The sequence below is a fragment of the Mastomys coucha genome, unplaced genomic scaffold, assembly GCF_008632895.1.
Source record: "Mastomys coucha isolate ucsf_1 unplaced genomic scaffold, UCSF_Mcou_1 pScaffold20, whole genome shotgun sequence".
NCBI classification, from domain to species: Eukaryota; Metazoa; Chordata; class Mammalia; order Rodentia; family Muridae; genus Mastomys; species Mastomys coucha.
In genome coordinates, this window is record NW_022196903.1 from 61,515,818 (window position 1) to 61,539,033 (window position 23,216).

The window sequence follows — 23,216 nt, forward strand, 5'->3', positions numbered from 1 at the left end:
CCCTTTTCCTTCCAGGAGAGAGCTCTGTCCCATCATGCCCTCAGAAAATCAAATGGCACTGTTGTGCTATTCGTGGAGCCTGTTCAAAGGAGAGTGTCAATGTTCTCCCATATCAAAGATCTGAAACCACAGTTCAACCCAAACAGACAAGATTCTCAGTGAATGCTATGAACTCTAGACCTTCAGATGTTATGAGTCGCAAAGCTCTTCCCCTTATATACCTTGCACACTACCGACGCAAGGTGCTTATACTCTCAAGTGAGGAATACTGATCCAATATTTCTGAATTCAAATGCTCACTTATTGTCCTGCCCTTGCTAAGAACTCTTAGCCTGGATGGAAATGAGAGAACCTAGAGAGGATCAGCAAGAGGGTGCTCATCTTTCTGGGAGATGGAAGCCAACATGCTCAGTTGCAGTGACTACCTGGGTGTTTCTACTCTGCACTTTTTTTCCATGGTTATGTACTTTTCTTCTTTTCTGGAAATTTGTAAATAATAACTTCATCGTCACCATCATCATCATCATTATTATTACTATTATTATTATTATTATTATTATTATTATTAAGTTCCATTTAAGATCTGATCTAAAAAGAAAGTAAATCCACTATCTTCTGATGATTGGATGGTAGAGAGAAAATTTTGTCTCAACATCATATCTTTCTATCCAATGTATTTTAAATGGATAATTAGTAGCGTAACCAAAGTATTTAAAATTTTTCATAAAAATTATGTATGTTTAAGGGAGAATGACTGAGTTGCCTAATGGCTTCAATAATTTCCAAGTTAGGTTTTTTTGGAGCATTATATTTTCTAAATAATGAAGTATACAAAAGACAGCATTTAGTTTCTCTACATTATTTTTATTTCTTTTTATGTAGGTTATTTCTCTTCCAATGGCTTTTCAATATTTTTGATTGCCTTATCAGAGTCATCAGTAAGGTAAAATTTTTGCTTCTTCAAAGAAGTTATTGGCATATGTCCATTTTAGATAGTGATAAGTCTTGGGAAGATATTTTCTTTCAGGATATTGGGTATTTTTACCTTATTCACACTGTGACCATTCCTTTTCTCCCATCCCTCTATTAGACATCTCCTCAGTCTACTCATACTTTCATATGCACAAGCACACACTCACCCAAATATATAATTTTATTGTGTGCATTGGTGTTTTGTTTGCATTCATGGCTGTAAGCTACTTTCATGCAATGACGCTGGAGGCTAGAAGGGGGCGTCAAACTCTTTGGGACTGCAGTTACAAATGGTTGCAAGCTACTCTGTGAGTTCTCAGACCCAAACCTGGGTTTCATGTAAGAATAAACAGTTCTCTAAGCTGCTGAGCCTCCTATCAATCCCCATGGGTATTATTTTTAATATAATTTTTGAGAATTTCATAGGTGTATACTGTCTTTATATCATTTACACCCCTTATCTATCTCTGTCTCTGCGCTTTAATATATTCCTCTCAAAATCAAAGGATTTTCTTTTTAATTATTATTGACACACATACATATATCACAAAGTCATACATGGTCAATATGCTATTACTGCTATGTACATTTATTTAGGGCTGACCACGTAGAGTTGAATAATCTATTTGGTGGTTCTTCCCTGTTGCAAACTGATTCTATCTCTCAGAAGCCATTGTCTGCCTGTAAGTCTTCATGTAGGCATAGAACCTTGTGAATTATTCCCTATCCACCCCGGCATGTCAACTGGTGTAATTATTCAGGTTTTCTCATAAACCAAACCCATATTGTTGATACACTATAGTTACAGCTACCCTGTAATATATAGAATACACAATCCCATAGCAAGCATCCTGGTCACCCAGCTCTTAACAATCTTTCTGACATGTTTTCCATGACATTCCCCTGTTTTTCTAAACAGGGATTGTGTTGTATAGTGCTGGGCACTTATAGTAATTTCTCTGCTTCTTCGATGGTTATGGATCCCTTTATTGGCCTCTGTCTGCTGCAAATATGATTCTTTAATAAGGCCTTAAAGCTATCATGTATATGAATTTATGTATGTCTACATAGCACACCTATGAGTGAACACATTTTGTGGTATTTGCCATTTTGAGTCTGATTTACATGGCTTAATATAATGATCTCTAGTTGCACCTATGTCTGGCAAGTAGTATTTTTTGCATATCACATTTTTCTTGCTTCACATGTTTATAGCTGTATTTTTGTATATATAATATAAACATGCACATACACTGGTAATTAGATATATATCATAGGTTTAAATGTATTTATTATTACAAATCCATTCACATTAGCATGTCTTGTTAATATGTTTTTACTTTTTTGTTATTTTACCTCTTTCTGCAGACATATATCACATCTTACTAGAACACATCGGTGTGTGTATATGTGTGTGTATTGTAAAGGTATCAGTGCAACTTTGTGCATTGACATATGCAACAAAGTGACATGGGAATTAGCTGTTGTTGGTAAAGGGGCAAAGTCTCTTTCTCCTTTGTCCTCCTGACTTCAGGAACTCCTGAGGAGCAACCATATCACCTGGATCTTGGGTCCTCAGCTGGTGAACAAGAGGAGAATGGAGGCTTCATTAATTCTAAAGTGGGAGAAAAATTTTTTTCATCTGTAGTTCTTTTTTTTATTTTAGTTATTTTCTTTATTTACATGCGAATTTCTCCATTCCCAGTTTCCCCTCCAAAAAACAAAGAAACAAACAAAAACAACAAAACCAAACCCCTGTTGCCTCCCCCTTCCCCATGCCTGCCACCCTGCCCTCTCCCACTTTCTGGCCCTGGCATTCCCCTACACTGGGGCTCAGTCATCTGTAGCTCTTAAGAGTCAGATAAACCTATGATGAGACTAATATTCTGAATTGAGCACTGGAGAAGTAGAATTTTTTTAGAAAGAAAAAAACGGGGGCTGGAAGGATGGCTCAGCAGTTAAGAGTATCTTTATTGCTCTTCCGAAGATCCTGAGCTCAAATCCCAACAACCACTTGGTGGCTCACAACCATCCATAATGAGATCTGATGACCTTTTCTGGTATGTCTGAAGACAGCTACAGTGTAACTTACACATAATAAATAAATAAACCTTTTTTTAAAAACAGAGATAACACTACCATAGCAGGGAAAGAATCTTCAAGAAATTATGTGATCAGACTAATATGCAAGCAATAAAAAAAATAACATGAATCCCATTTGAAAAGGCCCAGGTTTCTTAAGTACTTCATACATTCTATCTTTTTCCTTTTGTTTTTCAGGAGTACCTGAGACTGTCAGCTCATCAGAAGCCAAGACAGGTGAGTAATTGGAGTTCTTCATTAAGGGGAAGATGCAGAGAATCAAGCCTTCCTTATCCAGTAGATTCTGGTGCTGTGGGTGGACGTCCACTCACCTGGGAGTGACTCTTTCTGCCCTGACCTGTTTGTGCACTGTCTCCAGACTCAAAACCCCAGGATCATACAGTGGAGAACAGCATCCGGATGGCTGTGGTTGGCTTGGTTCTCATTCTTTTTGGGATTCTGCATTTAAAGGCCTGGCACAATCAGAGACGGATCTGATACTCATCTGGGAGACAAGCAGAAGAGAGCAGCATATCCCTTCCTGGTGACAGATTCTGGGAAATATGTCTGAGGATTCAAAGTGTTTGTTTAAGAAACTCTGGAGCTTATGTTGTCAGTGTTGTTCAAGGAGTAAGTGTGTTTGGGTTCAGGGAGAGGACATGGAGTACAGAACATTGCCACACTAGATTAAGACTATTTCTCTTTACCTTGCTGTGGGCTTTTGTTGACTGATGCCTCTTCTCTTCTTACTACATGACAGTAGGGAAAATCCTGTCCTAAAGATCCTTAACTTCATGTTTCTCCTACTTTCTCCTATCTTAATGTAAGATTTTCATTCATTATAAATCACCAAATTCCTCACTGTACTTGGAGAGCTTGTGCGTTTTATGGAGAACAAGGTATTTGGCTCAATAACAATAACTACAAGCATATATCAGATTTCAAAACAAATTAACTGAATAACAATCAGGTCTTGAAACTCTCTTTGGGATCCTGGGATCCTTCACTCACCACCACATGCTTATTGTGTGGCCTTTCAAAACTGTAAAGACTTGCCAGCCACCAACACACTGGTGTTTGAAGGAGTTCTGTGGTGGGGCACTGTTGATATGCTTTGTAATATCATTTTTCTCAGAGTCCTGATGTGTGATTGCTGTGTATACTATAATCTTTTCATGGCCAACTGTATAGCAGCCATGCAAAACCATGTATGTATGAGAGGTTTTGAAATAATACATAATGTTGATGTACTTTCAGTTAAACTATCAATTGTTGCCATATGCAAAAGCAATTGACATTGTAATAAATCAACCTTGAGTTATTTTGATATAATCACTTCTTTGGGGATGGGATAGGTGGCTCAGTGGTTTTGAGCACTGGCAGCTCCTCAAGAGGCTTCTGATTCAATTTCCAGCATCCACATGGAGGATCATAACTCCAGTTCCAGGTATTCTGACATCTGGTCTCTGTGAGTATGAATATCCATGTAGGCAAAATGCACACACACACACACACACACACACACACACACACACACACATACACACACACATATACAATAGGAAAAAAGCACTGCTTAATTCAATGAGGTTAATTTACAAAATTATTTAGAATTTCTACGTGGAAAATCATACAATAAGGAAAACAATGACAGTTGTAGATCTTTGTTCTGAATAGGTGAACCTCCCCTTACTGGTCTTACTTCATTAGTTGGAGCTTCAAGTACAAAATTGAAATTGCATGAAGAGAGTGGACATTGCTGTCTTCTTTCCAACTTAATGTGAAATTTCTTATATCTCGCCACCAAATATATTTCTGTTAGCATCTTTAGTATGATCTTATTTAGTGGAGAGAGTTCTCTATCCTTAGTTTATGGTGAGTGTTTACAATGAACAGTTTTCAGGAGTTGGAAAACACTATTTCTTTATCTGCCTTCATTCCATTATTATGTTTATTTCCACTTTTACTGGGTTGCTTGATGGGTGATAATAACTGTTTTGGGGGGGTTGTTGAACCAGCATTAAATAATAGGGTAAATCTTGTTTATTCATGATGTGTTAATCTTGTTACACAGCATAATACTAAGTTTGCATGACCAACAATAGAAAACATTCTGATAATGGTATATTAGGGAATATTTTTATTATAATAACATCATAAAGAAATCACATGGATACACTTGTATGGATGCTGTGATCCCTTGAGATCAACACCGTATGTGTGATCTTCTACTTACTGGAATTTTGTTATGTGGTATATGAATGATATTTGTTGAAGACTTAGTATTTATGCTTATAGGAGATATTCATGTATACTTTGTTTTCTTATAATGCACTTTTTTGGAGTTGGTGTTAGATTATGATGTTGGCCTCACATGGGTTAGGTTACATGTATTACTTTTAGGACATGAGTGAGAGTTACCCTGTTGGGCTTCTTTCTAGCATTTGACCAGATCATTCCAAAAAAATGGAACAGGAATGTTTTCCTCCACTAGAAGATGTTCTTGATTCTTTCATGACTTCATGAGAGCCTGGAAGCCTCAGACATATATTCTATGGAAGGAGGCATCTCATGTTTCACAGCCATGAATTCTAATAGACTGCATATCACCAAGCTTTAAACAAGCATGGCTGGTACAGAAGGATTCCACACAGGAACCACTCAGCTGAGAGAGTGTGATTTATGTAGTTAGAACATGTCTCCAAGAAACCCAGCCCTATAGAGAAAAGCAAAAGCACATTGTTTTGTCTCATGGGGAAAAAAACAGAATCATCTTAACTTTATCAAATTTTGAGACTCCTCAGTGACTCAGAGATTGCTATCTGAAGGTGTGAAAGGAGGAATAGGGAGCACCCAGAGTGTACCAACAGACAAAAGGCTAGATGGATAGAGCAGAGATAACTGGGCTCCTGGAAAGTCCCCTTAAACCTAAGGCTCTTCCCTTACACCCAAGTCAGTCAGCTCCATGCAGGAACCGGAAAAGGGAAGCTGCTGTAGGAGAAGTTCCAGCCTCTGCCTTCCTGCATGGTTCTCACAGTGAGTTGGGGGTGGGGCACTATCCATGTTCATGAAATCTCATTATATAAAAGGACTGTTTGTCTCTTGTTTCACACATTGGTTTCTGGGTCTCAGAAACTGCTAAAGTATTGATATGAAGCAAGAAAATAAAATTTTACACAGCAAAACACTCTTGTGCATTAATATATGGATAGACTTTGAAATACACTCAATAAAAGGGTGGGACACACAGTATCACTTATTAGGAAGTATACCCCTATGATACATCCATGACAGACATATCCACAGAGGTAGAAAGCAGGATTTGAGGACAGAGTCTGATAGAAGTGAATGCGAAATTTGCACATGGTTCTCTTGAGGGTCATGACAATGTACAGTCAAGAGATAGACAATTTACCTGAGTGTACAAACTCCACGTGAGCAAAACATTATTTATTTTGAAGAGAATAACATTAGTATATTTTCATCTATTTTTCTTTTTACTTTTATATATATATTTGCACATAGAAAACAGTGATTTTTGTGAATTGATTTGTTTTCTGCTCTTTTGATGAAAATGTTTTTGAGATCCAAGTGTTTCCTGTCATCCTCTTCAGTATCATTTAAGTACAGGATCATAGTTGTGTAAATAGGTCTAATTTGACTTTTTGCTTTTTATTTGTGCTTTATTTCTTCCTCTTGTTAACTGTTCTAGCTAAAATGCAGAGAACTAGGATGAGTAAGAGTGAAAGAGTAGGGCTGGAGAGATGGCTCACTGGTTAAGGGCACCAATTGCTCTTCCAGAAGTTCTGAGCTCAATTCCTAGCAACTACCTAGTGGCTCACAACCATATCTAATGGAATCTGATACCCTTTTCTGGTGTATCTGAAGACAGCTATAGTGTACTTAAATATATTAAATAAATAAATATTTTGAAAAGTGAACTATAAAAGACTTGAAAGTAGGCAAGGTGAGGATGTAAGAACAGCTGCTCATATAAACATTGAAAGCACATTAAGTGAGATATATTTAGGAAAAAATGAAAGCATAGACAGCATTTGTCATCATAGTTATAGAGGGTATGCTTTCAGGTCTTCCCAATCTAATATAATTCTGCTCAAGGATACAAATAGGAAAGAACAATTTATCCCTATTTGCAAGTGCTATGATATTATGAATACAGGGTCCCAAAGTTATACCAGAAATTTCTAGAAATGATAAAAAGTTTCATCAATGTAGTACAATATATTGACTTACAAAACCCAGTATTCTTTCTATATATCAATAACAAATAAGTTTCAATGAAATCACAGAAACAACCCCATTCAAAATAGTCTCAGAAAATAACAAAGTGCATAGGAATAGGGCCTAGTGAGGGAGTTCAAAAACCTCTGTGATGAAAACTTCAAATTTTTGAAGGAAGAAATTGAGAAATACCTCTCTCATGTACATGGATGAAAGACTTAATATTGTGAAAAGTATCCATCATGCCAAAAGTAATTTGCAGATTTAATGCAATTCCAATCAAAAACCTAGAACCTTTCTACACAGACTTAGTAAAAAAGCATCTCACTTATATAGAAATGCAAAGGAAGGTTTAGGATAGCCAAATAAATCCTGAACAAAATGAATGGTGCAGGGAGTCTCACCATATTTGATTTCAAGTTGTACTACTGAGCTATAGCAATTAAAGCAGCAAGATACTGGCACAAGAGGGATATAGATAAATGGAATGAAATAGCATACTCTAGGGTTGACAAATGCCCTGGCCCAAGGGGCGATCGAACAGGAACTGGGGGGAGGGGTCACCTGGAAGAGAATGAGGAGCAAGAGATGCAAAGAATGGCCAGCAAGTCAAGAACTCTGATCAAGCTGACAAATTTTAATTTTTCTCACCACGGTTATATACTCATTGAAGCAGGGTAGTGGATGAGAGGAGGGAGTAGGATCACTTTGTTTTCAGAGAGTGCAGGTGCTCTCAGAACCAGGAAATTGGCTAGGTAAAAAGTTCAGGTTGCTAGGGACCTGTCTATATGATCCATAGCTACTTTGTTCATAATTGGACTGGGAGTTAAGCACTTGTCTACAAGACCCATAGGTGTTTGATCTCATAGCAGAATGAATTGCTAGATAACTAACCACAAAATCTATAGCAGGTTTCCACAACAAAATGGGTTGTTAGATACCTATCAGCAAGATTAATAGCCATTTATTCTTATCTATGCTGGTACTAAATGGTTTGCTAGATACCTACCAGTGAGATTAATAGCTATTTCTTCTTATCTGTGCTGGTACTTTCCTACTGAGGCAACCGTTAATTTTCAACTGGGTTAGTACTTTCTCACAAAGGCCAAGACTAAGCACTTATGGCTGACAGAGCAGTTAGTGTTCAAACAAGGTTGCTCCCAACAGACAAAGACATAAAATTTGATAAAGACAGATTTCAATATGCAGAAAAATGAAACTAAATTCTCACATCTTGCCTTGCACAAGGTTGAACTTCAAGTGAAGTCAGGGATTAGTAAGATTTTAATGCATTACACATGTTCTAAGTCTTCAAATAACGATGACAATAGCAGCAACAACAGTAACAATAACAATAGGACACTCAATTCCTCCAAGGAACGAATTTTGTCAAAAGAATATATGGACTTGTCACTATGGAACTGAATTGAATGTATTGAAAGCACAGCTTCCCTGGACAGTTTCAAATCTTGACTTAATTAGTATTGCTCTGTAGGTTTTAGATACAATAGAATGGAGGTTAATACATTAGTCCATATCTTAACAGTTGGGCTATAGTAAGTTGTAGTTGTAATTCCTTTTGGTTTCTTTTCTAATGGGATATAGTTACTTTATGAGGGAATTTTGAAGGATCTATTAGTTGAGTTTGAACTTTACAGTTTATGGCCTTTCTAGCTTGGTCTGTTTATCAGGCCCAATCATCTACTGAGTTTCCTATTTGAGTCAGAGATATTACCATTTTCCTTTCAGGACAGATGTCATTCACTGGGTATTTAAATCTTAAGATGATGCCAAATGTGGACATTATAATTCTTCCTTGTACCATTATAATTCTCAAGTACCAGGGCTGTTCTTTGATCATATCATTATTAAACTTTAGAATTCTCACTTTCCTAGACTAATATGATCTCTAGATTCAAGGATCCTGGTACTCTGCCTCTTTTATGATGTAAACTGGGATAATCCTCATCTTGCTACAAAAAATTTTCTCTAACTTGGATCAAATATATAAAATATTTTATGAATTGGGTTAGTAACTTTTCCCTTGCTCAAACAAAGCTCCACCATCAAAGCAGTGTATAAAAGGACACGTTTAGGGCTGGAGATACGGCTCAGCTGTTAAAGGCTATGCTCACAACCAAAATATAAAAGGACACATTCATTTGGGTTTGTGGTTTCAGAGGTTGCAACACTAAAGCACTGTGACAGAAACAACTGAGAGCTTGCATCGTATCCTTAAAACAGGAGGAAGATAGAGAACACTGAGAACCACATGAGTTTTTGAAATTTCAAAGCCCCTGTGAAATGCCTCCTGCAACAACACTATACCTCCTTATTTTTTTCCAAACAGTTCAACCTACTGAAGACCAAGTATTTAAACATATGATCCTATGAGGCATTATCATTTAAACAAGCAAATTGATTATTCCTCTCTTTTCTTTCCATCTATTCTTCCTTCCTTTCTTCTTTCCTTTCCTTCCACTCCCCTCTTCCTCTTGTTCCTCCTCCTTCTCTTCCTCCTCCTCCTCCTCCTCCTCCTCTTCTCCTTCTCCTTCTCCTTCTCCTTCTCCTTCTCCTTCTCCTTCTCCTTCTCCTTCTCCTTCTCCTTCTCCTTCTTCTTCTTCTTCTTCTTCTTCTTCTTCTTCTTCTTCTTCTTCTTCTTCTTCTAATTTTTAAGATAGGGTTTCTTTCATTCATTTATTTACTTATTCATTTGTTTATTCATTTTACATCTCAATATCAATCCCCTCGTTTCCTCTCAGTCCCCCTTCCCACAGCCCCTCATTCTCCCACTCTTCTCTGAGAAGGAGGAGGCCCTTCTCTCCCCACCTGTATAATCCCATCTAGACAAAGCAGCCCAGTTAGGAGAATGGGTTCTACAGGCAGGCATCAGATTCAGAAACAGCCCCTGCTCCAGTTGTTGGACAGACTTGCATAAACATCAAGCTTCAGATTTGCTACATATGTACCAAGGCCAGGGCCTAGGTCCAGCCCATGCTCACTCTTTGGTTGTTGGGTCAGTCTGTGGGACCTCCAATGGTCCAGGTTAGTTGACTCTGTCTTCCTATAGAGTCCTTGTCCTCTTCATATCTCTCAATCCTTCTCTCAACTCTTGCACAAGATTCCCCAAGCTCCACCTCATGTTTGGCTATGGGTCTTTGTATCTGTTCCCATTGGCTGCTGGGTGGAGTCTCAGAGGACAATTATGCTAAGATCCTAAGATAGAGTTTCTTCATATATCCCTAGCTGTTCTGGAACTCACTCTGTAAACTAGCCTGGCTTCAAACTCATAGTGATCTGACTGTCTCTGCTTCCTGAGTACTGAGATTAAATGTGTGAATGGCCACTGCCCAGATCTATTCCATTTTTTATGAACACAGTGAGCCATGTTACTTGGTTGAACATGTGGCTTTCCAGGACTTTATCCTTCTAATAAATAATTACTCTTACCTATACCACCTCTCCTCCAATTCTTCTTTAGATTGTACCACCACAGTACATGTACTAATTCCTTTCCCGGGATGCTTGTGGATAGGAGATTAGGCTATCCAATTGGAGGGTGATGAAAACTCACTTTCAACATCACAGAATTTAAAAACTAGAAAGAGACCATGCATTATGGAAAAACTGTTCAACAGAAGTATTGATGTCTTTATAAGGCTGGAGACATTGAGCATACAAAGGAGAGACTCTGAAGAGGGCCCACCCTGGAATAATCAATCTCACCCTGCTAGTCTATCTCTAAGAATGTCCTTTTGGGGGAAAGTCGAGTAAATAACTCTTCATTTTTTTTCCACGGTAAGGCATTATAACTCGACTCTGTCCACTTATCGTTATGGTGGCCTATAGTATGAGCTCTGGTTCTGTTTCCAGATCTAAGTAACTTATTATTAAGTCATTGACTTAATGAGGCATCCTAATTCCTGCCTTGGCTGGGGTAATCCAGGGCTCTTGACTCTGAAACTCCATAGTGACCACCAAGTGATTTTCATTGGAGGTGTTCCGTTTTCTGTCTTCCCCAGCTCTCCCTCTTTGTCTCTCTCTTTCCCTGAAAAAAAAAAATGGAGTTGCTGTATTATATGGTTTTGTTCCTGAACTGCAGCATATTTGGCTTCTTCTTTAAAAGCACTTTCTGTTACATTTTGTGTTCTTTCATAACCCAAGAGGTCTCTGATTCAAAGGGGCCCTTGTATTCAGTTCAGTTCAGTTCAGTTTAGTTCAGTTCAGTTCAGTTCAGTTCAGTTCCACTTTGTTTAGTCCAGTCAAGTCCAGTCTGGTCCAGTGTCTAGTCCAGTGCAGTCCAGTGCAGTTCAGTACAGTCCAGCCCAATCCAATCCAGTCCAGTTCAGCTCAGTTCAGTTCAGTTCAGTTCAGTCCTGGATCCCACCAGGGGCAGAGCGCATCTCAGATGTCTCCTGGTAAATCTTGGGGGCACCATCCCTAGTGTTGGAGTAGTGTTACCTCCCTCTTCCCCTCAGTCATTGGACTTCGGGCAGTCTCTGCTTGGAGGCTAACACCTGGGGAGCTGGGACAGATGCTTTCTGCAGACTGTCAATTTGTCTTTGAAGAAGCCGCCTGAGCATGCCCACCGCCTGAAGATCTTCTGAACCTGGGGACTTTGGCACCTGAACCTTTTTTGAGTGTTTATGTTATGCAAATATCATGTAATCTAGAGATTTGGTTTTGGTTTCTCCTGTGACTATAAAAACCCTGGCTTATTCTAAGTAAAGTGAAGTCTTGATTGGATTATTTCAACTTGACTCGCAATTTCTCTTTGCATTTCAAACCCTCTATTTCAGGTCCTTTGGTCCTTCTCCTGAGAGAACCCAGTTCATGAAACTGCAGGAAGTTTCAGAGTAGGAGATGGCAGTGGAGGAAGAGAAGGTCTGGCAATTGCCTCTGGCAGCCATGTGCTCCATGTTCCCAAATCATGTCGTTCATCATCCCAAACCTGTCCATGAAGCCACCAGACATTCCCAACATCCAAGGGCTCAGCCCCAGCCTGCATCCTGTGGCTGGCAGGCCTGGTTGCTGGCATGGTACCATCTGTGATGCTCAGGAAGGGGCTATATCCAAAGCCACCTGACAACATTCGGCTCATATGCTGACCGTGAATTGCGAAGGGGTTCATCAGGAACATGGGATCCTCAGGCTCCATGTCCCTCATGAAGCAGAACATTCTGATCTCAGCTCCAGTGGGCTCCACACTGTATGATAGGGGGCTGCACAGGCTCCTCCGTGCCCCCAGGATGGGTCCTCGGGGCCTGTCGGAGATCTCATTAAGCTGGCTCGGGGATCTGAGAACAGGAAGAGGCTCCTGCAAAGGTAAAGAGGGCAGAGAGCAATCAGGAGGGACCATCTGAGCTCAAAGTGGTGGCAGAGTGTGTGGCGCCTTTTTTGCAGGGCAACACTGTTGGGGACCGGCCAGCGGGCCCACACTTTGTGGGTGATCTCGGACTGAAGATTATTGAGAACCTGTTGAGATAAGCCGGTGGGAGAGACACAGAGAGACGACACCAAGTAAACTTTATCAAGGTGTGTTTTACTTTGGGTAAGGCAAAACCAAAACCAGCAATAGTCAAACACTTAACATAAACATGAGACCAGAGGGAGGGACTTCAAAGGCAATTCCAACAGAGGTGAGATAGTTGTCAGCAGTCTTTGATCTCCAGCAGTCAGGGATTCTCTCCACAGGTGGGCATCCGCAGTCCAGGTCTGTGGCACTGTTTCACTTTCGAAATTGTCTGGGCTAAGGGGAGGGAGTCCATAGAATGCGAGGTGTCTGGGGGGCGATCCTTGTGGGGACCTTTAAACACACTACAGGAAGGGTTGCTTAACCAGGGGAGCACGTGGTCCTGTCCCTCTGGAGAGATGCTGCCACTGGCAGGACGATCTTCTGCTTGTTTTGAAGTGGGTGAATCCTCTTTTAGTCTGGAACTTTGAGGTAGGAAGACACACTTTTGATCTGGATCTTGAGGCAGGATGACACACTTTTCCACACCTTTGATCCAGATCTTGAAGTGGAAAGACACACGTTTCATATGGGCCACATTTTCTCCTGGAAGCCTATAGAAACCATGGAAGAAGTAAGTTTTTTCTCTCTTACCTCATCTTGCTAGCACACCTATTTCTTCACGGCCATTGGAGCACACTTCTTTGAGATTACAGCATATACAGAAGACCTGCTGAGACACCCAGATTTGTGGGACTGAGCAAATACTAGATTCTTGGACTTTCCATTCATAACTGGCCATTGTTGGATTAGTTAGTTGGAATGCAGCCTATTAAGTCATTCCAATAAATTCCTCCCTCTCAATTATATATAATCTAGAGATATATAGATAATATATGTCCGTCCTGTCCAGCCCAGTGGTGAGATTAGGGGGGAGTGTGAACTCTCCTGTGTGTCTCACACCTGAGATATGATGGCTTTGTTCTGACTAAGAAAGAATCACAAAAGTTTTCTAGGACCCTGGATTCCAGTACATAGACTCTAATGGCCAGTTCTTGACACTCTTCTCTGTGGGTCCTGTGACCTTCAGATAGAGAAGAACATTCAGATACTATGGCTATTACATGAGCAAACCCCAAGTGTGGTCAGAACCTAGGGACTCTCAATAGTGCCTGGTCTCAGGTGAGGAAGTCCAGCTTTTCTTGAGAAAGGCAATGGAGCTGATGTAGGTTTCCAGGGGACTCAGGATTCCCAGTTCCAACACAGTGCCTGGAGACAATAGGACACATGATATAGAAACCAAGGGAGGGCAGTGAGCATGAAAGAAGGGAATTTTAGAAGACAGACGAGGTTTCCATATGACTCCAATCAAGGATCAACCTAATAATTGCCATATAGTAATATAATAGATGAATTGATATGTATATGAGAGGTTTAGGTTATATGAAAAGTATATGATTTTATACACCTATAAATCCAGATTCCCTAAGTGAAAGAAAACATGATGTTTATTTTCTGTGTCTGAATTATTTCATTTAATATATTGATCTCTAGTTGCACCCAGTCTTTCTATAATTTTCCTGCAAAAATAATTTTTTTTTCAAATAAATAAACCTGCAATTGCATCTGGCAGCATATAAACATATTCACACACAGGTATAATTCTATTTGTTTATGTTTACATGCATTTATAATTCCAGAAATTCATCTATAGTAGTTTAAGGATATGTACATATATATATTTCATTTAAGTCTAAATAATTTCATACATGACCATTATTACATATATGTGAATAATTACAGAAATTTATCTGCAGTATTTTAGGGGTATGTATACTGATATTTAATTTAAGTCTTTTAATAATTTCATACATGAGTGTTATATTTGCACAATTTCTTTTTGCCCCTCTTACTCTCCCTGTGTCTTACTCAAGCTGTCTCAAATTCATGATCTCTGCTATTCAAATTATTATTGTTATACATGCCATATACACATGAACATGCACACACACAACACACACACACAAACACACATACACACATACATACCCACACGTCTACAACCCCACCTGAGTTTGATCCTTATATTTTCTTCTTTTGTCTCCAAACAATTTCAACTGAAGACATCACAGATTTATCGTTGTCTCCATTTCTTGTCATCTACCAGCTGCTATTTGATCTGATTAGTTTGATCTGATCCAAGGATGTGCAGTGGAGTCCTGGGAGTGGCTATGCAGTCCATGTGGTCACTATGTAGGCCTTGCCTAGACAATGATATTTTGCCATTTCATGTGCGTATCTTCCCTGTCATGACTAAAAGTCTCCATTGTGTAACAGGACTACTACTTCTCTGACTATTATAAATTTTCTATCTCACTACTTCGATGCTCCTTATATATTAGGTACATGGTTTTGGTTATAGAAGTACTCATTTGGACTGGGCACACCAATGCCACTTCTATTTTGACTATAATAATTCTCATATGTTGCAAAAAAAAAGCTTCTTTGATGAGGGATGATAGCTACACTTACTCATGGGTAAAAAGATAAGCATTTAGCATGCAGTTAGAAATTACATTGATTTAGGTAACCACGAGGTAACCACCATTTTAATTGGGTGAGGCAACTCAAGAAAGCCTTGAGTTAATTTCCAGAATCCATGTAAAAGTGGAAGGAGAGATCAGCAACATGTGTCATTCCTCCAGTAATATATATATATATATATATATATATATATATATATATATATATATATATATATAGTGATATTGGTTTCTCCACTGGAGTCTATAACCTCTTCAGATATGGATACAAGTAAAATATTGTTAACATGTTTATTATTGGGCTATTCTTTGATGATTTAGGTTAACTGCTTATAAGAACACATCTGCATTTATGCATATTATGAGCATATATTTATGTCTTTGTGGTTGCATTGTTTGTGTCCCTAACCATGGGATGATTAGATGAAATGTTAAACAAAAGCATCATGAGAACTGGGTGAGGTGAGTGCTTGGAAAGAGCCCCAGACCGTCACTGTTTTATGCACTTGTTATTCATGGGGCCATGAGAAATCTGTGACTGAATTTTGGGTTCTCAGCTGGTGAATCAGTCCAAACCAATCTCAAAGGGAATTATCTTTCCAGATTTTATAATTCACACTGAGCTGGGAGCACACAAAACTTCCCTTATTCTGAGCTAGGAGATCATAGTTTTTCCATCTGAGCTCTCTGGGATAAGATGAACTCTGTTCCAAAGATGTGCTTCATCCAGAAGATCTGAACTCAGTGCCTAGTTGAGCTGAAGACATCAAGTAGACCAGGAGGATCTTCATGAAGTTATGTGATGAGAATAATATGAACTTATAGAAAATAAGAAGATAAAACTGGACAAAAGTTAGTTCTCTTGAGTACTTCACACACCCAACATACCTGTATTTCTCAGGAGTGCCTGAGATCACCAACCAGCCACAAGACATGTCAGAAGACAAGACAGGTGAGTAAGAAAAATTCTGCTTGGAGCATAAACACAAAGGGTCAATTTCTATACAGAGAAGGGAGCCTTTCATAGTGGAAAACCAGTTATTTAATAGTAGCTTTGGTCAGCCCTGACCTCTTTGCACAAATCTCCAGACTCAGTCTCAGGATCACACGATGGAGAACCTTATCCAGATGTGCCTGTCTGGCTTCATCCTAAAAGTTCTTGGGATTCTGCTGTTTGAGGCTTGCTGCAGCCAGAGAAGGATCCTGAAGGGGGCTGACAAGTGAAGAAGAGAGACAGCGGCAGGCCTTGCATGGTCACCATGTCTGGTCATCCCCTGCCTCACACTCTTCACACCTGAGTAGGCTTTGCATGGTCACCATGTCTAGAAAATCAATTTGAGGATGTTAGGGTTTTTGTTTTATAAGAAAACCTAGTGCCAATGTTGTAGATCACTTGTAAGAAAATATTCAGGATGGAAATGTGTTTTGGGTATAGGGAAAGATCTAAATATTGGGGTTTGCCACGCTCACTCATCTACTCCAGTCATATCTGAAATATCGGGGGTAAAAGCCTGATTAGGATTAGAGGCAATAAGGATCCAAAAGGAGTTCTGTGCCTCCTGGATATTCAGACAGTCACTGGTATCTCCTAACTCAGATGTGTTCCAGATTAGTCTTTCCAATTGTCAACACGCCTTCATATTTAGGCCTAAAGGTACCCCAAGAAATGACTCGTAAATGGCTAAGATTGGGCATTGTTTCCTGGCCAGCACAATGTTTCCAACCTATCTTAATCTAATTCCTAGCTGTCCTTAGCTTGGAATTTCTCTCAAGGAATCTGCCTTGCCAGAACTAGCAACAGAGGTCAAGCACATTTTTTAGGGCAGTCCCATAATAGTTATAAATGTTTTACATACTAGAGGGTAATCAAAAGGCCTCCCTCACTCAAGGACATTAGCTAGAAGTGTTAGGTCAGAACCTCCTAGTCATTGCCTCCAGCAGAACCAGAGAATTAGCATAGGAATACCAAAATAGCCTCAACAGAGAGGGCTCCACTCCTCTTATGCCTGCTTCACACCTGGCTACTTGACCCTACTGACCTTGACGTGGCAGTCACTTGCCTACATGACCTCAGTCTTGTGCCCCTTGCTGTAACCCCTGCCTGCCTACGTGACTCCTGTCATCTGCCCTGCTTGCTGTATGCTATTTAAGCCTGAATTTCACCTTGTACAAATACATTCAGATTCACCACACTCTTGTGTCGAGTCTGTCTGTCATCTGCCGACTTATTGCCCACCTGACCAGAATTCTCATCCCGTGGAAATTGGGGTCCCCACAATGAACCTGGTCTGCAGCAGGGGTTGAGAACTTTTCCACCCCACAATAAAGCTGTAGACTTTTGGAGATTTGTTTCCCTCTTCTCTTGTCAATTCATGTGTGAGGGAACACATCCCACCAGTGTCATTATTCTTGTGTAACACTTTCCTTTATAATAAGTAAATCTGTCTTGATACCATGGTTCTGATACCACATTCCCCATTGTGCATTATAAATCTGGTTTTGGTTGATGTTTTTGTTTTATTCTTGTCACTATAAATTTTTTGTTATAAGGAATTTAACTCAAAGGATAACAAAAAATTATGCACAAGAGCCAGTTTCCAGAATGAAAAATATCTGAATATAAATGACGGACACTCATACCATTAGGTATTTATCATCGTAAGGTTCCTCCTAATATACACAAACTTCCTTTGGATGTTTAGAGGAACTATCTTTTAGGACACTCTTGAATGGTTTTGAAAACATCATTTTCTTAAATAAGACCTTGTCTCTGACATTTGCTGGTTTGTATGCATAATCTTGAAGTCCCACCCTCTCCCTCAGTTCCGGCACCAAGGTCAGCCAGTTCCATGTGTGGTAACAAGAAGCACAGCCCATACCAGAAGTGGCCTCCTTTGCCCTTCCTGCTTGGTCTCCTATGAAGAGGCTGGGCACTACGAAACCCTGCCGTATCTTTGCATTCTCATAATATAGAAGATTACTTTTATCTTTAGTTGATATGTGAAATAGTTGAGATCCACGAAGAGGAGATCCTTGTCTTATGTTTTCTAGTTATTTGGTTAAAGTCAAGTATGAACACTCTTGGCTGACAGGCCCTTGCTCTTGTTAATGGTGTGAGAACTGGAGTGTTGAACTGGGGCTCTGAAGAGACAGGGAACTGAGCCAACTGTCCCAATGGACACGATCAAGAAACAAGATGGTGATCCTGAACATGTAGGATCTCCACAGGCAGCAGCTGTGGAGAGCCAGGCCAGGCCTTCGTCAGCTCTTTTTGGGCCCTGATCCTCTAAACATGTTATTGAGTTTACATATTACTTTACTTATATAGATGGATGTAGAAAGTTCCATCTTAATTGCAGGTATGACTATTTTTGGGACAGGTGTGTATAAAATGAAGAAAGTAAATTGAGTTCCAGCATGGATTCGCCAAAAAAACCCCAAACAACCCAATCAAAAAATGGGGTATAGAACTAAACAGAGAATTCACAACAGAGGAAGCATGAATGGCTGAGAAGCATCTAAGGAAATGTTCAAAATCTTTAGTGACCAGAGAAATACAAATCAAAACAACCCTGAGATTCCACTTCACACCAATCAGAATGGCTAAGATCAACATCTCAGGTGACAGCAGATGCTGACAAGGATGTGGAGAACGAGGAACACTCCTCCATTGCTGATGGGACTGCAAGCTGGTACAACCACACTGGAAATCAACTGGCTGTTCCTCAGAAAATTGGACATAGTATTACTAGAAGACCCAGCTATACCACTCCTGGGCATATATACCCAGGAGATGCTCAAACATTCAATAAGGACACATGCTCCACTATGTTCATAGCAGCCTTATTTATAATAGCCAGAAGCTGGAAACAACTCAGATGTCCCTCAACAGAGAAATGGATACAGAAAATATGGTATATTTACAAAATTGAGCTATTAAAAACAATGAATTTATGAGATTCTTGGGGAAATGGATGGATCTGGAGAATATCATCCTGAGTGAGTAACCTACTCACAAAAGAACACACATGGTATGCACTGATTCATAAGTGGGTATTAGAAAAAACTGTGGAATACCCATGATACAACTCACAGACCATATGAAGCTCAAGAAGAAGGAAGACCAAAGTGTGGATGCTTCAGTCCTACTTAGAAGGGGGAACAAAATAATCACATGAGGTAGATGGAGGGAGGGACTTCAGAAGAGAGAGGAGGGGGAGCAAACAAGGGGAACAGGATCAAGTCTGGGAGGAGACTAGGGAGAAATACAGAGGGTCTGGAAACTGAAAGGAGGTTTGTAGCAGTGGGGGATGGGGAGTTAGGGGTAGCCACTAGAAAGTTGTAGATTCCAGAAAAACAAGAGTCTCCCAGGATCCAGTGGGGATGACATTAGCTGAAATACCCAACAGAGGGGAGAGAGAATCTGTAGAGACCTCATCCAGAGGTTAGGCATGGACGCCAGTTGAGGGATGGAACTACCCACTCATCTCAAAAATATTAACCCAGAATTGCTCTTGTCTAAAGGAAATACAGAGACAAAGTAAGGAGCAGAAACTGAAAGAAAGGCCATCCAGAGACTGCTCCACCTTGGGATCCATCCCATATACATTTACCAAAACCAGACACTATTGTGGATGCCAAGAAGTGCATACTGAAAGAAGGAGTCTGATATAGCTGTCTCCTAAGACTTTCTGCCAGTGCCTGACAAATACAGATGTGGATGCTTGCAGCCAACCATTGAAGTGAGCATAGAGTTCCCAATGGAGGTGTTTAAAAAAAATTACTGAAGGAGTGGAAGGGGTTTGCAGCCACATAGGAAAAACAACAATATCAACTAACCAGAATCCCCAGAGCTCCCAGAAGCTAAACCAACAACCAAAGAGTACACATGGAGGGACCCATGACTCCAGCTGCATATGTAACAGACGATAGACTTGTTGGGCATCAATAGGAGGAGAGGCCTTTGATCCTGGGAAGGCCTATGTCCCAGTGTAGGAGAATGCTAGGGCAGTGAGGCAGGAGTTGGTGGGTGTGTAGGTGAGCTCCCTCAGAAAAGCAGGGGAGAGGAGGATGGGATAGAGTGTTTGCAGAGGGTAAACTGGGAAGGGGGATAACATTTGAAATGTAAATAAATAAAATAACCAATAAATTAAAAAGAAAGTCTACTTTATTGGATATTAGGATGGCATCTCCATTTTGTTTCTTGGGACCATTTGCTTGGAGGACTTTTTTCCAACCTTTTACTCTGAGGCAGAGTCTGTCTTTGTTATTAAAGTGTGTTTCTCTATGCAGTAAAATGTGGGATCCTCTTTGTTTATTCAGTCTGTTAGCTTATGTCTTTTTATTGATGAGTTGAGTTCATTCTTATTGAAAGATGTTAAAGACGGATGATTGTTAGTTCCTGTTATACTTGTTTTTTTAAGGTGGCATTTTGTGTTCTCTCCTTTTGTGTTTGCTGTAAGATGATTAATATCTTGTTTTTCTTTGGCATAGATACCCTCCTTGTGTTGGAGTTTTTCTTCTAGAATCTTCTGTAGGGTTGAATTGGTAGATAGATATTGTTTGAATTTGGTATTGTCCTAGAATATTTTGGTTTCTCTATGATGATTGAAAGTTTTGCTGAGTATAGTAGCCTGGCTGGCATTTGTATTCTCTTATAGTCTGCATGACCTCTGACCAGGCTCTTCTGATTTTCATAGTCTCAGTTGAGAAGTCTGGTGCAATTCTGATAGGTGTAACTTTGTATGTTTCTTGGCCTATTTCCCTTGTAGCTTTTAATATTCTTTCTTTATTCTGTGTACTTAGTGTTTTGATTATTATGTGACAAGAGGATTTTCTTTTTTGGTCCCATTTATTTGGTGTTCTATAGGATTCTTTTACATTTTTGGCCATCTCTTTCCTTAGGTTGGAGAAGTTTTTTTTCTACAATTTTGTTGAAGACATTTTCAGGGTCTTTGAGCTGTGAATCTTCATTTTTCTATATTCTGATTATTCTTAGATTTGGTCTTTTCATTGTGCCCTGTATTTCCTGGATGTTTTGCTTTAGGAGTTTTTTATTTTCAAATTTGTGTTGAGTTGTATTAATCTCTTCTAAGGTATCTTCTACACCTGAGATACTCTCTTCTATCTCTTGTATTCTGTTGGTGATACTTACATCTGTAATTCCTGACCTCTTTCCTAGCTTTTCCATTTCCAGGTTTGCCTCCATTTGTGTTTTCTCTTTTTGTTTCTACTTCTACGTTTAGGCCTTGAACCATTTTGTTCAATTCATTCATCTCTTTGACTGTGTTTTCCTGTATTTCTTTTTTCTTTTCTTTCATTTTTGCCTTGTTTTTTTGAGACAGGATTTCTCTGTGTAGCCCTACCAGTCCTGGAACTCACTCTGTAGACCAGGCTGACCTTGAACTCAGAAATCTGCCTGCCTCTGCCTCCCAAGTGCTGTGATTAAAGGTGTGTGCCACCACTGCCTGGTTTCCTATATTTCTTTAAGGGATTAATTTCTTTCCTCTGTAAGGGCTTCTACCTGTTTACTTTCCTTTTCCTGTATTTCTTTCAGTGAGTTACTTATATCCTTCTTAAAAGACTGTTATTTACATGAAATAGGATTTTAGGTCAGCTTTAGGATTTTCAGATATATTCATATATTCAGGGCATATTGTGGTGGGAGAACTGGGTTCTGATGATGCCCACATATATTGGCTTCCATTGTTTATACTCTAGTACTTGCCTCTCACCATCTGGTTATCCTTGGTGTTTGCTGGCTTGGCTGTTTCTGTCTGGTGTCTGCCTCTTTTGTTCCTGGGTTGCTACAGGTCTCCTAGTAGGCCTGTGGCCCTGGCTGTAGCAGACCTCTTGTGGGGCCTTCACACTGTGGGGTCTTCAGAGAGGCAGACAAGTTGCTGATCTGTTGCCTTGGCTTCAGTAGATCTCCTGGGAGATCCATCAGACTCTTGGGTCTTCAGAGGAGCAGTGAAGCTGTTGCTCTGTGTGCAGCAAAACTCCAGGGAGGCTTTCAGACTCTTAGGTCAGTTGCCCAGTTGCCCTGTGTATGAGGGAACTCCTGGGAGGCCTTCAGACTGTGCTGTCTTCAAAGGAGCAGACAACCTGGTGATCTACCCTGGCAGAAGATGCTGGCCAGAAGGGGAGTGGAATATGGGGGTGGGGTGTTTGGGGGACAATGGGTCCTGAGACAACTGAGCTCTTCGGGGTTCCCAGTGGCTGTGGCTATTTCCAAGGGTTCCTTACTTGTTTCCCCGAGTGCAGTGGACCTCCTGGGAGGCCTTCAGATTGTGGTGTCTTCAGAGGAGTAGACCAGCTGGTGATCTCTCTTTTTACTTTTAATTAATTAATTTATTTACTTGACATCCCAATATTATCCCTCCTCTCCTCCCAGTGCACCCTCACACAGTACCCCCTCACACACTATCGCTTCACACACTACCCCCTCATATACTACCCCATCACACAGATACTACCCCCATTTTCCCCTCACCTTCGCCTCAGCTGCTTTGTTAAAGTTAAGTGTGAATACTTCCAACCCCTCTTTATGTATCACCCCCAGGCATATCAAGTTATTGCAGGACTAGGCACATCTTCTCCCCCTAAGGCCAGACAAGGTGCCCCAGATAGGGGAATGGGATCCATACGCAGGCAGATTCAGGGACAGCCTACTCTAGCTTTTGGGGAACCCACATGAAGACCAAGCTGCACATCTGCTGCATATGTGTGGGGTGGGGAGCCAAGGTCCAGCCCCTGCTTGCCCTTTTGTTGGTGGATCAGTCTCTGGGAGCACTCAAGGGTCCAGGATAGTTGACTCTGTTGATCTTCCTGAGAGTTACTGTGCTCTTTGAGTCCCTTAATCATTCCACCAGCTCTTTTTTTTCTTTTTTTTTTTATTAGATATTTTCTTTATTTACATGTAAATT

General features: G+C 40.1%; 1 protein-coding gene and 1 long non-coding RNA gene across 4 annotated transcripts in view; one reads left to right on the forward strand and one right to left on the reverse strand.

Annotated features, from left to right (window-relative positions):
* Il23r (interleukin 23 receptor) overlaps positions 1-23,216 on the reverse strand; it is a 91,286-nt gene that overhangs the window by 7,899 nt on the left and 60,171 nt on the right. The gene's annotated exons all lie outside the window — the stretch shown is intronic.
* Positions 855-6,239, forward strand: LOC116099027. Of its 2 annotated transcripts, XR_004122047.1 has the most exons (4): positions 881-943; positions 2,507-2,592; positions 3,253-3,291; positions 3,434-6,239. It is a non-coding gene; the product is annotated as an uncharacterized LOC116099027 (long non-coding RNA). The 2 variants fall into 2 exon arrangements; XR_004122046.1 differs by lacking the exon at positions 2,507-2,592 and having other exon boundaries at positions 855-943.